This window comes from Hermetia illucens, chromosome 3, assembly GCF_905115235.1.
Source record: "Hermetia illucens chromosome 3, iHerIll2.2.curated.20191125, whole genome shotgun sequence".
Classification (NCBI taxonomy): domain Eukaryota; kingdom Metazoa; phylum Arthropoda; class Insecta; order Diptera; family Stratiomyidae; genus Hermetia; species Hermetia illucens.
This window is the reverse complement of record NC_051851.1, coordinates 150,557,071-150,572,887: the sequence shown is the minus strand read 5'-3', so window position 1 is coordinate 150,572,887 and position 15,817 is coordinate 150,557,071. Positions and strand designations below refer to the sequence as shown.

The 15,817-nt window shown below is 46.8% G+C and overlaps 1 protein-coding gene across 1 annotated transcript in view; it reads left to right on the top strand.

The window, feature by feature from the left end:
• Nucleotides 1-4,666: 4,666 nt before the first annotated feature.
• The window catches only part of LOC119650576 (nuclear receptor coactivator 3), a 291,430-nt gene continuing 280,279 nt past the window's right edge, over nt 4,667-15,817 (top strand). Inside the window, exon 1 of the mRNA XM_038053396.1 lies at nt 4,667-6,320. The gene's annotated coding sequence lies outside the window, so the exon portion shown is untranslated. The remainder of the gene's footprint in view (nt 6,321-15,817) is intronic.

Here is a 15,817-nt window from a genome sequence, read left to right as displayed (position 1 = left end):
CAGACAGCTTTTAGGGATATCGAATTGGTGGACCTCGGCGCAAAACCGGGATATCTGGAGTTCCTTATTAAGGCAGGCCTAGACCGGATACCGGTTGTTGCGCCGTTGATGATGACAATGGAAGGGACAAGGATGATCCTTTTATCATGGCCGAAGAACTAAACTTGATTTTGGCCTCGAGGTTAGCTGAATAAAAGTTAAGTTTGAGCTTAAACATTTGGGATTAATCTTAATGGAATGTGTAAAACAAAACCTTATTAAAATCGATTCACTTTCTGTCTGCCCCACGCATTTTTCTCACAAACTGTTATAGCGATTGACACAATATTTGGAGGAAAGGTGCGAACTGTGAACGCACACGCTTACAGTGAGTTATGTCCTTTTACGTCGAATTTAACGGGAGGTCCCCATACATGCAAAAGATGGGTGTACATTTTTTCACCGAATATAATCATGTGGAGTATCAAATGAAAGGTCTCGATTTGTACTTTCCGAAGTTTTGACATCTGTTGGAAAGGTGGGGAGTGCGTCTGGTCGACAGTGATCATTTCTTCAGTGAACCTATTCTCTGCAACTAACCAACCGAAAAATCTGAAAAGAAGACGGCCACTATATGGTGCCTAGGCTCCGAAATACCCTCCATACTAATAGCTGTTCAAATAAAGTTAAGATAGTATATTACTATAATTTTTAGTAGTTAGCTGCAAAACCCCCCCTAAATTCATCTTAGCACCACTAAGTTATGAAGTGATGCTATAGCCTGCTATAGAGTGTGATCCTACCCAGTTTGGTGGAAATCGCACTATTACTAACAAAGTTATAACACGTCAAAAGTGTCGTTGCTTTGCAAATTCGGTACTGATGAGACAAATGCACACTGAAATCTCTTTATATAAGAAATACACAAAACCCTTTCGTATCTGAAGCATCCAACTTCCGGTTTCTCAACTTATTATTCTTTTATTTCTTTTTTGGCACAAACGAGAAAGAGCACTCATAAAGATGTGAATGCGTCGCAAGCGCTGCGCCAAATTCCCCTTGATGTCTGCCAATAAGCCGGGACTTTATTGGATCGGCGGCAAGAGCTAGCGAACCTATACATACCAAGCTAAAAACTCTGTCCACGGGTTTGCATTATGACGATTTGTTGAGGCCTGGTAAGCGTGTGAAAGCGCCAGATCGCCTACAAGCGCTAGCAAACCTACAGAAATCAAACCAAGCATCCTATCCACACGTTTGCGTTTGCCACTTTTCCTTAGGGTTTGTGGATGCACCTCTACGTTCTATACTTCAGTGGACAGGAGGCTTATCCATGTCTATGTCCTCCTTAGAGCTTTAGTTGCCATTTACCCCTTGGTGGGCATAATGTTGCAACCACACGTACACGTCATCATTCGGGTTTCGCCGAAATGCGCTTATGCTCCCCGCGGGGCTTCCCCCGCTCTTTCGTCGATCATCGTGACAGGGTCTGTCTATTCTCCTTAATATGCGACCTATCCGTTGCTATCAGCCAATGAAGAACTGCCTTCCACAACTGGTATTCATTGTGATCGACGTATCAACGAATGTCTCAAATCTAAAATTTACCGCATTGTCCTCCTTTATGGTTCTGAGTGTTGGCCGACTATAAAAGATAATGAACGGCGTCTTTCGGTAATGAGGATGAAGATGTTACGTTGGACTAGTGGCGTCACACGTTTTGATCACATCCGAAATGAGGATATTCGCGATCGATATGGGGTTGCACCAATCGTGAAAAAACTGCGAGAGAGACATCTTCGATACTATGTTCACGTAATTCGCGCCAACGAGAATTCACTTACCAAGATTGGTCTGAATATCGAAATCAATGGTAGGCGACCAAAAGGCCTGCCGAAACAACGGTGGGTTGATACGCTGGATGGGGATTTGAAAGCCTTGCGATTGCATCCAGATACGGCTTTTAATAGAACCAAATGGCGAAACCGACCACGACGGGTGGATCCCGCTTGTGAACGGGACGAAGGTTGAAGGAAAAGAAATTAAGACACTCGTTTGATGAATGATGCATTCACAAGGAAAAGGTCATAAGTGGCAAAGACAATACGATCGTCACCCTCATTGCGTGCTCCACCATGACACCTGTTGCTATCTGCCTTTTCACGCACGTAACCATTAAGGTCGCCTGCAATGATGATGCAGTCATCAGTAGGCGCAGAACTTCTTGCATCGAGAAGGTGTCCTCCTCGGCATCAGGTCGAGTCGTCTGTGGTGGATATGCAGTGAAGAAGTGAATAGTGCGATCATCATCAACGGCGCAACAACTGGTATCCGGTCTAGACTTGCCTTAATAAGGAACTCCAGATATCCCGAGGTCCACCAATTCGATATCCCTAAATGGTGTCTGGCGTCCTGACCTACGCCACACACCATCTTAGGCAGGGTCTGCCTCGTCTTCTTTTTCTACCATAGATATTGCCCTTATAGACTTTCCGGGTGGGATCATGGTATCGCGCATAGATTTCGTTGTTATGTTGGCTACGGAATCGTCCTTCCTCAAGTAGGGAGCCAAACATTCTTCGGAGGATTCTTCTCTCGAACACGGCCAAGAGATCGCAATTTTTCTTGCTAGGAACCCAAGTCTCCGAGGAATACACGAGGACTGGCAAGATCATTGTCTTGTACAGTAAGAGCTTTGACCCTGTGGTGAGACGTTTCGATCGGAACAGTTTTTGTAAGCTGAAATAGGCTCTGTTGGCTGACAACAACTGTGCACGGATTTCATCATCGTAGTTGTTATCGGCTGCGATTTTCGACCCTAGATAGGAGAAATTATCAATGGTTTCCAAGTTGTAGTCTCCTATCCTTATTCTTCCTGTTTGACCAGTGCGGTTTGATATTGTTGGTTGGTTGGTTTTTCGTGCTGATGTTGCCACCATATACTTTGTCTTGCCTTCATTGATGTGCAGCCCAAGATCTCGCGCCGCCTGCTCGATCTGGATGAGCGCAGTTTGTACGTCTCGGGTCATTCTTCCCATGATGTCGATATCGCCAGCATAAGCCAGTAGTTTGGTGGACTTAAAGAGGATCGTACCCGTTGCATTTACCTCAGCATCACGGATCAAGAGTGGAGAATACAAAAGTTTGTTTTGATCCCAAAGGCAGGTAAGCCGATAGGTGAACCAACATGCTATAGACCTATCCGTCTTTTGAATACAATAGACATGGTCTTCGAAAGAGTAATCTATAACCGGCTATATTCAATAATTGGTAGTAGCGGTTATTTATCAAATAGGCAGTTTGTCTTCTGGAAGGCTCGGTCAGCGGCTGATGCTACCAAGCTGGCTTTTGAGCTAGCCAGAAAAGTCTATGACGAAGGGAAATACTGCGCACTGGTACTTTTGACAACAAGAACGCGTTTAATTCTGCCAGATGGAACCATATCATCGAAGCGTTCAACGCGGCACAAATGCCAAAATATATATTAAATAGAATCTTTGATTACTTCCGAAAGCACTGACAAGGATGCTTCCAAATGTAGGCGGCTAGAAATATAGTTGACGATTACTTTTATTTCGAGTCGTCACCTCTGTCCTTCAATACGCGGCACTCGTGTGGGCGTCGGCGACAAAAATCGGAGAAAATCGCAAACATCATCAAGCTACATATCGGTTAACCGCTCTTCAAACTTGCTGCACCTACCAAATAACATCCTTATCCCAGACATAGGTATGTGGACTACGCGGAACCACGGAGAGACGTGTTACGATCTGATTCAGTTCTTAACCCGACACAGCGGATACAGGAATTACCTCTATAGGTTCGGTCTAGATGAATCGTCCGATTGTCCTACTTGTGAAGGTCCAGCCGAAAATGTAGAACGCATTTTCTTCGCTTGAAGTTTGAAACAAAGGTAAATACCCACTTAACGGTGAAAAATCTGCTTTCAAATACAGCATGGGGCTCGGTAGTCGCAATGGTGAAATGGATCAATCAGCAGTTAAAAGCAGTAGAAACGCAGCAGAGGCAAGAAGGGATGCTACTGCAATTAATGCCACGCAAAGCGGTAGCAAATCGTTTAGAGTGAACAGCTAAGAACTGAACAACCCCGCGAAGCAATACCAGAACGGTGGTCCCGTGGGAAGAGTGTGGAGAAAATATGGGATGCTTTAGTCGGTAAGAGTTCAGCAGGCGTGTCCTAAATTTCAGATGTGTATCCATGATCGATTTCGTCCAGTCAAAAAAAAGACAGACAGTAAACCGATTTTAATAAGGTTTTATTTTACACAAAATCTTATAAGCGCAGTTAGAATTATTGAACTAATAAAAGATTTGAGTGCTTGTAGTTGGGACTCACTCCAAACTAGTAACTTAGTTGAGTCAAAGTTAAACTCATAAGCCACAAACGATTAGTTTGTCAACATTAATTACATTTCTAGCCAGCTCCTAGCCCTTGTTCCTATTTCCAAAAAAAAAAATCTTCCAAAAGACCATACAAACCCTGCAACATGGCAACCTTTCCAAATCCACAACTTCCACTCGTCAGTGAAACTTTTCCACAACTTCATCGCCGCAATCCATCCGCTTTCCAATCAGCCAAATTCAATAGCTCAGACTGGCCGAAACCAAAATACACAAACCGGTGGCCATCTTGGAAAGCTCTCGCTACATTCGCTGCGTTCGCCCCGTGCAATACCCCCGCGCCAACTCCTAATCTAAACTTAATCTTCTTGATTTCACCCATTGCCATTGCCCGTGCGGCTCATCAAATGAATTTTTGACGCGTGAGATGTGTTTTATCATTTCGTCGCACTCGGTTTCTGTGCAATATCCCAGATAACTTTTCATCCCAATTCGCCGCGCCGCGACTGCTCGTCTCAAGGATCGAATTGGAAGCAAAAGGGAAAATGTCAGTTCACGGATTGGCAGTCGCGCCTGCAAATTGTTTTCTTGTTACGTTGTTGGTGTAGTTTTGCGAGCGGCGACAAGTTTCGTGACCGCGGCAGGAGTTTTGTTGTCCGCTGTCGGCACGAGCGAGACTTTTTTTTGTGTTCTTCTTGGCCCGTCCGCTTGGGGCGAGGAAAATTCACTGTCAAGTGTCGAGTGAATGTCGCGGGCAAGGCGCCGGAGCGTTTCCTAGGCCCGGGGACGAAGATGTTTTGATTTTTCCGCAGGAGCGCCGACTGGCTTGGTGTCCGCATAGGAATTTTCGCGGTGCACAGTCCGCCTGCACTGGATCGCGCGTGCAACGGTAAATCCTTCCATAAATAATTCGGGAAAGAAGAAAAAGCTGCGCGTTCGCTGGCCGTGCACTGGAATGGAAGTTTTCGACATTTTGTGATTATGGTAATGTTAGGAGAGTTTGTGCGACGGGTTCCATCGCGGTGCAAGTGTGCGTGCCGACGTTGCCGTTGAACGGTCGTTGGAGCGAGCGAGGAGCGCGAGAGCGAGACTGAGCCAGGAGAAGTGGCGAGCAGTGGAGTGGAAAACGGCCGTCTCGCCTCCCCGCCGAGTGATTTTCCCGTCCGCACGCTTTCCCGATGAATGTCAGACATTGGCAGGCGAAAAACACGTCCGTGCCCACGAACGCCGTTTTCGCGTGAATGTCAAAATCACCTGCACACGAAAACACAACAAATTGTCGTGCTGGGCGTCGGGCGCGAGCACGGGACTGAGTGCCGTCCATGGAGCGAGAGTGCGCGGAGTTGTGTGACTGAACAGAGAACGCGCGCGCACGGGTTTTCCTTTCGCCCGGAGACAGGACCTTGACGGGTGGTTTTCCACCGTGTGACTTTCAGCTGCCTTCCACCGCGAAAACAAACAACCAAAACACAACATTGTCGGGAACGCAGCGTGTGAAGGAATTCTCCTCGGCGACTTCGTGCGCTGTCAAGTTGGTGCTGCGCCGTGAAATCGACTCGTCGCCATGTTGACATATGAACGTGAAATGTGTGAGTGAATGACGACAAGCCGCCAACAGCGGAGTATTGGGTTCTGTTCGAAACGTCAGTTTTCGTTTTCTTGAAGAATTTTCCCAGGTCCGCGGTCCGTGCCGCGGAAAATCAAAGGAAATCAGTGATCCTATCGTTTGCAGTGCGACAGCGAATGCTCCCGACGGGTGACAAGTGCGTTTGAAGTGAATGTGGTCAAGCAGGGAAGAATCGTGAGTGAGAATAATTTGACGGTGGACGTCAAAGTGGAAGTGAAGTGACACGAATTTGGCTCTTCTCGCGGCGATAGGCGCCCGCGGGGACCTTCCTTTGGAGGACGTATCCACGCGCACTGCCGAAGGACTCAAGATAAACTTTTTCGTCGGTGGAGTATGTCAATCGGTTTTAAAGGTGAGGCTTGGATGGATAAATTAAGAAATTCTCCCCCGAATTTTGCCCACTTGCGAGCAGATTAACCTTCAGTTGTGTTGTAGCAGCAGCGAACAAACACACGCAAGCGGACAACTGACAAATCGATGACGTCTGACGTTTTTCTGTGCAGACACCGTCCCCCCGTCGCTCCACGAGCAATGTTTGTAGTTTTCAAATATTTCCAATTGGATTTCGATGGTTGCAGCTTGTGGTGTTTAGTTTTGCTGGTTTTTGGGTCGAATTGAGGAATCGCTTGCATATTCTTATTGTCTACGTCTCGATTTGGAAATTTACCGAATTTTACTAGGCTTGCGAGATGTTTGCTTCTGTTTTCAATAAATTTTAGTAAATAAAGTAATTACGAAGGAACCTATCCCCCTAGCATTGGAAAAAGTTCGGTACAAACCTACGTACGAACTTTCCGTCCTTCATAGAAGTATTTTCAACCACTTACAAACTCAATTTTTCAATTAAAAAGCCACCACAATCTTTGGGAATAGTGTCGGTATAATGCGGTCCATCTGCTCGGCCTTAATTGAACAGGGTTTTTGCAGATCCCCGATTTTTCTGGTTACCAGTTTGTAACCGAGTTCCCACGGGGCCCCATTCACCTCCATCCATTAATATGTAAAAGTTTTGCCACGTCTCGATGCCTTCCTGCGCGTGGAAGTTTCGCAGATCATCGTTATCAGGTTCATAACTGAATTTACGATAGTGTCAGCTGCAGCGTCACCACCCCAAGGAGTACCCTCCAGCCCGGTCCCATCTATTCCGAGAGTATTGACAAACCTCCCAGTGTTCACCTTCGCGACGTTCCAGGCTCAGAGAGCGCAGGGGTGGCGGCCAACCACTTTGAAGGCAATGTATTGATTGTCGTTTGCCGAGAAGTCTTCCAGAACTTGCCGCTTGTCCACCAGCAACACCAGTGATCCCGACGCGACGGTTACGTTTGGAATGCTTCCTTCGCAGTCTGGGTACGGCAACGTTGGGGTGGATCCGTTGTTTAAAACTACCAGTCCTGTTCTCGCCGCCATTCCGAGCGTTCGTTTCCCTCTGGAGTTTGGGTGGGGCAGGCCCCATTCAAGTGTCCTGGCATTCAAGTCATTCCCGACTAGAGTCCGCCTCTCTGTGCTCCCATCCTCCAGAGCATCAAGCCTACGCCGAAAGTTCGGCATAGTCTCATTCGATCACCGAATCCAGACAAGGCCGTCCTCTCGGCTTTGGGCAAGTGCCTAAGGAGGGTGCTGCCCCGAACCCAGATGGCAGCGGCACCTGATATGTCTAGGTGCCATGAACCTGGGTCCTTGTTGAGGTACTGCTCATTGACGAGCACTAAATCAGGTTTGGTTTCCGCAGCGAACTGCGCCAGGAACTCGCGGTTGTACTCCGGTGCATATTGATTTATAGGATGCGAATTATGTTGATTGCGTCCTAACTCTTTCCAGTTTTGCTCTGAAGACTGAACACCGCCCCGAGAATGCAGTATGCGCCTTTCCTTTTCAGCTTTCGCCAGAGTAGTCGACAGTGCTCCTACTCAGCTTAGATTCGAAACCATCTGGTTAGTTTCAGCAGTTTCCAACCAGGGCAAAGTGGAAGACCGGCGGCGTGTTGCAAGACTATGACACGGTATTCTTTACGGACGGATCAAAGATGGCCTATGGAGTCGGCGCGGGGGTTTTCTCGAATACACACGGTGTATCCAAGTCGTATGGTCTCCCAGGTTTCGCCAGTGTATTCCAGGCGGAAGTACTGGCGATATTGGAAGTCTGTCGATGGCTGGAGCGTGATTCGAGTCCCAAGCGTAACATAGCCATTCTGACCGACAGCCAAGCGGCCATCAAGGCCTTGTACTCAACGACGACATCATCCCGGTTGGTGGGGCAGTGCAGAGACACGCTCAACCATCTGGGCGGCACGCTCAAGATCACTCTCCTCTGGGTTCCCGGGCATAGGAACATAGAAGGGAATGAGCGGGCTGACGGATTGGCTAGGCAAGGCTCTGCTCTTCTCTTGGCAGTCCCTCGGGGAACACAGTCGGTGTTCCGCTGGCGGCTGTCGGGGGCCGAGTCTACTCGCACTACCTAGCAGCCGCGGGCCTGAGATGGCGAAGGCTTACAAGCTGTGCCAAATCAAGGAGAATTTGACCCGCTTATAACATAGCCCGATCACGAGAGCTCCTGTGCCAGACGCGCGCAAATGCATTCAAGATTACGGCGGTCTGCACGGGGCACTGGCCCATAGGGGACCATGTCGCTAGGCTCGGCTTACCCTACAACTCGCATTGCCGAAGCTGCGGAGAAGGAAGGGAAACCCTCATGCACTTTCTCTGCGATTGCCCGGCTCTGGCTCGAGTCAGGCTGCGGACACTGGGTAAACCATTCTTTGGGGACCTTAGTGAGATTTCTAGTTACAGGGTCGGAGAGCTGCTTTCCTTCGTGAATGCTATGGGCTGGCTCTGAAGATCCGAGCCAGCTGGACTCCGCTTCCCTGTTCCTATAACAACAGTCACGGTCTTAGGAGTTTGTGGCATCAAAACGGCGCACCAAAGCGCTAATTGGGCTCCTCGGAGCGACCACTGATACCTACCCTACCCTACCTTTCTGCAACTATAGCACTGCGTGGTACTGTCTGGGTTGCCGTCTCCGTTGCAGGTGTCGCATCACTTTGCGAGTCCTCGTTTCTATTTGCACATCCCCATGTTTCGTCGGGTATTTCAGTCCTTGCTGCGTCCTTCGCTGGGCGAGCGAGGGTATTTTCTTGCTGGGTATAAACGCAGCCAACACACTCTCCATTCCCACTATTTCCTCGTTCGTATTGTTTTTATTCGAAGAAGCTACCGAGTTCGACCTTGAGGCTGATTTTAGCAGGAAATAAGAGGGGTCTGTGCCATACGTTACAAGGAAGAAATAGTTGTTAATATTAGCATTATCTAAAACTTCGTTCGCTTATCAAGGACTAGTTTAGGAAGTAGGCACTATCTTAAAACTTCCTTCCTGGGAAATATGTTATTTGTTTGAATTTAATACGCTAAAATCAAGTCTGAGAAAAGTGCCAATGAATGAAAGTGAAGCATTAGGGCAGACTCACCGTTACCTTTCAAATCAAAGGTATCTTAAGATTACTTGATTAGCACTAGCTTTTTTTTCGCTCAAAGGGAGGTAGTCGCTACATCAGCTCGGCCTCCTGATGCTGGATGCTTTGAATGAAGCCGTCGTCCTGTTTATGAAACAGCCCCGTGTTAGCTCGGGATAATTGTTTCCTCAGGATATTCCTCACGTGCATTATGTGCTGTGGACGTGGTGGTTTGTTGAACCGATCGTAGATTTAATCCAAAATACAGTTCGGATGATCACCGATACTCATTAAGATATTAGTTGAGCAATGAAGTTCAATGCATTCAATCCTCTCCCACTGGCTAAGCTGTTCGGGAGTTAAGGATCTGGTCATCATATCGTACTCCAAGGTAATTCCTTGTGATGTCAGGAGCTGGGTAATTTCTATTTCCTAAGCGGTGTGGTTACGCCAGTGAAATGCATTAGATAAAACTCCGTTTTCTAGGATGGCGATACCAGATTTGTCTACTTCCTTCGGTACCACGATTAGCGTGCTCCCTAGCTTTTCTTGTATTCGTGACAGGGTATTCGCTAGGGTTGCTGCGGATAATGATTCCTGCTCCTGATTGGATTTTGTGAAACACTTCGTTGTGTTTCTGAATGTGCTCTAACCAACCGGTTTTGCGCCGTATTCCAAGGGGCCATTTCCGCCATTGCTTTGGAAACTTGGTCAACTTTTCCAGTAAGAACATCCAATTTGGCTGTTAAAGCTCGTCGTGTCTCTCTCTATCCATTTGATAGTGGTTAACAATAGGTTGCCGTGGTGTTCCATGATTTGTCAATGTCTGTATAAACTTCGTTATTTATTATTATTGACTTTTTGTTCTAACTGACTGACGAGCTCCGTATAACGTATGTCTAGACACCGTCCAAGTCCTTCCTTACCAATGTGCAATATGTTGGTATAGATTTGTTGAGTAGTATGTATGTCTGCGATAATCTCTTCGCTTGATATATTAACGTTCAATCAACATCGTCCCTTAACCAACCATACTTGTCCCATGTGTTCAACATATATACGTGGTTCAGGATGTTTAAGGGTTTAGTTGTCTCTGACACCCGTCAAACAGACCAGAAAAGTACACAAGGCAATCGCTAATTTAGACTTTTTACATGTTCGCTTCGAAGGCCTGGTCTCTTGTTTCCTTTTATATGTATTCGAGTTGATGACACCGTCTCCTGATGGTTGCTCGACTCCACAGTCTTCATTACTTGGTAACAGACTGATCTATGCGATTGGCCGCTGGATGATGTTGTTCTTTGTTTTTACTGTTACGACCCTTGATAGATCATCGCATTCGGGATGTACTGCTAAGATTCTTCCCAAAGGCCATTGACTAGATCCTGGTTTTAGAATTTGATCAGGACTAAGTCGTCTACCTTTATATTTTGGTTTCCATTGCACCATTTCGCTCGCTGTTGCAACTAAGTTAAATATTTAAGTCTCCATCGCTACCAGAAGTGTTGCTCGAGTCTCTGAATCAGTTGCCTTTTTTTAGTAATGTTGTTCTCCAAATGCCCGTCTGGTAATTCAAAAAGGTGCTCTCCGGTTGGAATACGTCCTCAAGTGAAGTGCGTTAAGATCATGTGGATCAGTACTTTCTTTTTTTTCAGCCTTTGTCCCGTTCACAAGTGGGGTTGGCTTGTCGTGATCGGTTTCGCCATTTGACTCTATCGAATGCCTGAGCTGGGTGCAATCTCGACGCTTTTAAATCCCCATCCAGCGTATCAAGCCACCGTTGTTTAGGCCTGCGTTTTGGTCGTTTACCATCGACTTCGATGTTCAGACCAATCTTTGAAAGTGATTTCTCGTTAGCACGAATTGCGTGACCATACCATCGAAGACGCTTCTACCCCATAACGATCGCAGATATCCTCATTTCGGATGTGATCAAAACGTGTCACGTCACTAGTCAAACGTAGCATCTTCGTATGCATTACCGCAAGACGCCGTTCATTGTCTTTTATAGTCGGCCAACACTCAAAACCATAGAGAGCGACAGGACGGACGACATTGCGATAAATTTCAGATTTGAGACGTTCGTTGATACGTCGATCACAAAGAACACCAGTTGTGGAACGCTACTTCATCCAGGTTGCGTTAATACGTGAAGCAATTTCATAACGCAGTTCTGCATTGGCTGATAGCGTTGACCCGAGGTATTTAAATCGCTCGGTTCTGGGCTGATCACTTCCGCTGACAGTAATTGTGCCTGTTTCATGGGAATCGGTCATCAAAAATTCAGTTTTGTTTAAATTCAATCTAAGACCGTGTACCATGAGGCGATCATTCCATTTTTGGACAAGTTGCTCGAGATCATTTTTGCTATTAGATGCTAGGAAAACATCATCTGCATAAAGCAGTATATAGGGCGCTAGACGTTGGATATTCTGTGTGACGTTGTTCATAACAAGAACAAAGCGGACTGGTGAGAGGGCACTTCTTTGATGAACACCAACAGAGACACGGTTTTGATAATAATAATATTGTTAAGAGACGTCACACTGCGCCCTAGTGGAACTATTGTGCCCTCTTACTGGTTAGTATACCTTTTTTTGCTCCCTCACAGAGGTGGGAAATCTTACATACGTTCGTCCCAGCTCCGCGGCAAAAACCCCGGAGCTACAGTGAGCGCGTGTGGGATTCGCAACCACTAAAATCCATCTCCGGTGTCTCCAGCCCCAGCCCGGTGGGACCACCATTTAGGTATTACTTCGCGGGGTAGGTTTGCCCTTAGGCACTCGTCCTTCTCCTCCTTTCGGCTTTTCTCCTTCTTCGCTCCTTCAGCAACTCCTCCAGGATTCGCACGATTGCGGCGCAAACCGTAAGCCAGTTCTCTCTTTCGGACCTCAGCTTCTCCGGAAGGTCTCCGACGTTCCTGCTCAACACTTGGTTTAGGCTCCTCCTTTCGATTGCGAATCTTGGGCAGTGAAATATCACATGCTCTGGATCCTTCGATATGTTACCGCATCTAGGATAATTCGGAGAATCATCCAACCTAAAGCGGTGCAGATACTGTCTGTAGCAACCACCGTGTCCCATGAGGACCTGGGTAATGTCATAGTTGGGCTCCCCATGTTTCCGCTCAAGCGACGGGAATGAGGCTGTGCGTGCACCGACCCACTCGTCCCATCTGCGTTGCCACAGATCAGCCGGCTTGGTTACGACCAAGCAACAAACTGGACAGGGAATATTCCTTCTTTCAGGCACGCCTCGAAGGTGTTGGCCAAAAAGCCATTCCTAGTAGTTTCAAAGCTCGGTTGGAGATATCATCTATACCTGGGGCCTTGCTGTCACCGATCCTACCACATATTGGTATTATGCCCTCATTTAGCTGACCTCTGGATCGTCGCCATCGGGCTTTCCTCTGAGCCTCTTTGCCCGGAAATATGCAGCTCGCTAACTTGCGTTGTCGTTGTTCTACCAGTAGTTGGGTTGCCTACTAAGGAGCAATCGCCTTCTGGGAATAGTAGCTTCCGACATCCATCGGGTGGTTTGAGTGATTTTTTCTCTAGGTTTGAGCGTCACGGAAAACGTGTCCCCGTCAAAAGCTTTCACTGTCCAGCCGAACATACGACCCGGCATTTTTCAAGAACTCTTTCAATCTTGATCCGCCCTTGATTTCCATGCAGATTGCCTGGGGATCGCTGTCAGCCAGTCAGTCTTCACTGACATACTAAGCGACTATTGGCTAAAACCGTACTCACGTATGTCAGGTCCACTAGAAACCCCAGGCCCCTTCCACGGAAAGTGGAAAGGCCCCAACATTCGCCAGTACCACGTCTAGCTCCGCGAATGCTTCGAGACGAACACGCCGCGCCAAACTCACATTAATTGTCTTGCTGCCCCACTCAAGAACGTACGCATTAAAATCGCCCACAATTATGGTCGGCCAACCTCCTCTTGCACCCAAAACAAGAGCGGCAAGCATATGCTCATATTCGCCATAGCAGCTGTAGATGGGGACGACTTTCACCTTCGCTCTGGCGAAGCCCTCCTCCGGGTGCTCCATTATTTCCTCGAAGGCTTATTCTCCACGAGCCAAAGCGCTGCTTAGTCCGTTTGATCTTTGCCCCAAATGCTACCATCATGGTTTCGATACAGCTCACTAATTATGGCGAGATTGACGTTTTCCTCACGAATGAGTTGCGAGAGTAGATCATGCGCCGTCTCGTAGTGGCTGAGGTTTATTTGTATCAACCTCATTTGCGACTTGTGTTAAGGACTCTCCTGTATTCCGGGCATCTGCTGCTGCCTGCAATGTGCCGATGATCCACCCTCTCCTTCCCTTTGCACAGTAGGTAATTTGGGATCGATCCACAGTCCTTGCTGATGTGGCCGTCCGTTTGGCACATCCGGCATAGCTTCGATCTGTCATCGGCACTAAAACATGCCTTCGCGATATGACCGAAGCCAAGGCATCTAAAGCACTGCTTCAGCGATACCTGCTCTCTAAGACGACACACAACCCAGCCTATTTTTGTTCTCCCTGCTCCCTACTACTGCTGCAAACAGTTTCCGTGCTGCTTCCACTCTTAGACTGATGATGGCGGTTTGTATCCCACCGTAGGCTTTTTGTAACGTCTTTACCGCTGACTCTTGAAGTCCAATGAAGTTGAACTCTTTTTCCGAAGCCTTAAGAACCTCCTCCTTCATAGTGATTTCATCTATACCCTTGCAGACTATAGAAATCTCCGGATTGCTAGCCCTGATTTCGGCTTTTTTACTTTCCAATTTGGCTCCAAAATTTATCCGCCGGTATATCTTTGGACTTCTTGAGCTCCAGCGTAAGGTCTTCTTTCTGAGTCCATCTAATACGGTTAATATTATTTACCAAAGTGGTAAGTTCGGGGTCTGCTTTCACTCTCTTGAGAATGTCACCGTATGACCCTTTGCCACGCTTGAAGATGATGGTAGCCTTCGACGGTATCCTATTTCTCCAGGCCTCCTTTTTAGGAGATTCGCATCCTCCCCCCAGAATTGTAGGTACATGCGATTCATCAGCAGTTTGAGCAATCCTCCTTATTTGATCCATCCCTTTTCTTTTCGGGGATTACTGGCAAGTTAACTCGTTTAACTGTTCGCGCTGCCTCTTCCCCGGTTTCTCCTCTCCCGAGTTTTTTGTGGCCATTAATTGTGTTGCCTGGCTTACTTTTTTAACCGAATCCTTCACTCCTCTTTCATCCTAGGCTTTGACGGAAACCAACCTAATGCCTCGAATTATGGCCCTTATACTTATATGGATATTCCGGCGTTCCTGGATAAATTTGTAAAACTCTAGGATTTTATTATCTAGTGCGATGAAGGCAGCTCCCGATTTGTCGCTGCATGTTATGTCGCTCAAGTAGTTATTCGGTATTGTTTCCTCCTTCGCGTAAACCACTGTACTCTCCCCCACGGGGAATGCCTGTAAGGGTGGGGATCTACAAAGAATCGAACTTTTTCTGAACGGGTGCTGCAGCCACTATACGAGGATCTATATAAGGTCCTTGAGCGTGGCTAACACACGTTCAGTTTGGACGTCGGTGGCAAGCCCAAGATGGTCTTTTTAGACAGGCTGAAGCCTTTCTTCCAGGATGCAGACGATACTAGAAGAAAGTGTGAGCGCCGGTGCGTAGAAACCCCTCGGTTTAAGCTGAAGGCGGAGTAATGTGGCGGAGCGAACGTACGCAATTGCGGCCGTGTTAGCCATGACAATTTTGCCTGTCAAAAATTGTTTTTCGAAGTCGGTGGAGAAAAAGTGGAAAAGTTATTAATAATCCCAGTCTTTCTGTGAAAATAATATAAATAGTTTGAACTTTAAGACAACTTAACAATAGGGTGGAAATCTCACAAAAATTATAGTAAATTTTACTCTCGAATTGTTTCCTCAGTGAGACGCGCCTCCATGTCTATGCAGATTAAAAAAAAGTCGCGTAGAGAAAGAGTCATCGGCAAAACGGAGAGTTATCGCTAAATCAAGGACCTATTTTGAAAGCAAAAGCTAGAGATGGACTGGTCTTCGTATTTTGTTCTTTGATTCGTTGAAGATCACTTTGACATCATTTATCACATCCAGGGCTTTGATGATCATGTTCGAAAGGGCCTTGTTGCTACCATAGCCAAATTATAGTTGAAACTGCTCCTCCTGCAATTAAGGCTGCATAATGGTTCATCAGTCATTTCGGAAAGGTGGGTGATTAGCAGAATAAAAAGGTTTATGCCATTTTTATGGTGCTTCAAATAGGAGCCGGTGAATCTTACGGTGATTTTTTGCCCATAAGGTACTGTTAAGGTATTGTCATTGAATAATGACAATCAACGGAGTTTTTTGATGATCTGACGCGACTATTTTTACTGATTTCCTATTCCAACGAACTGCA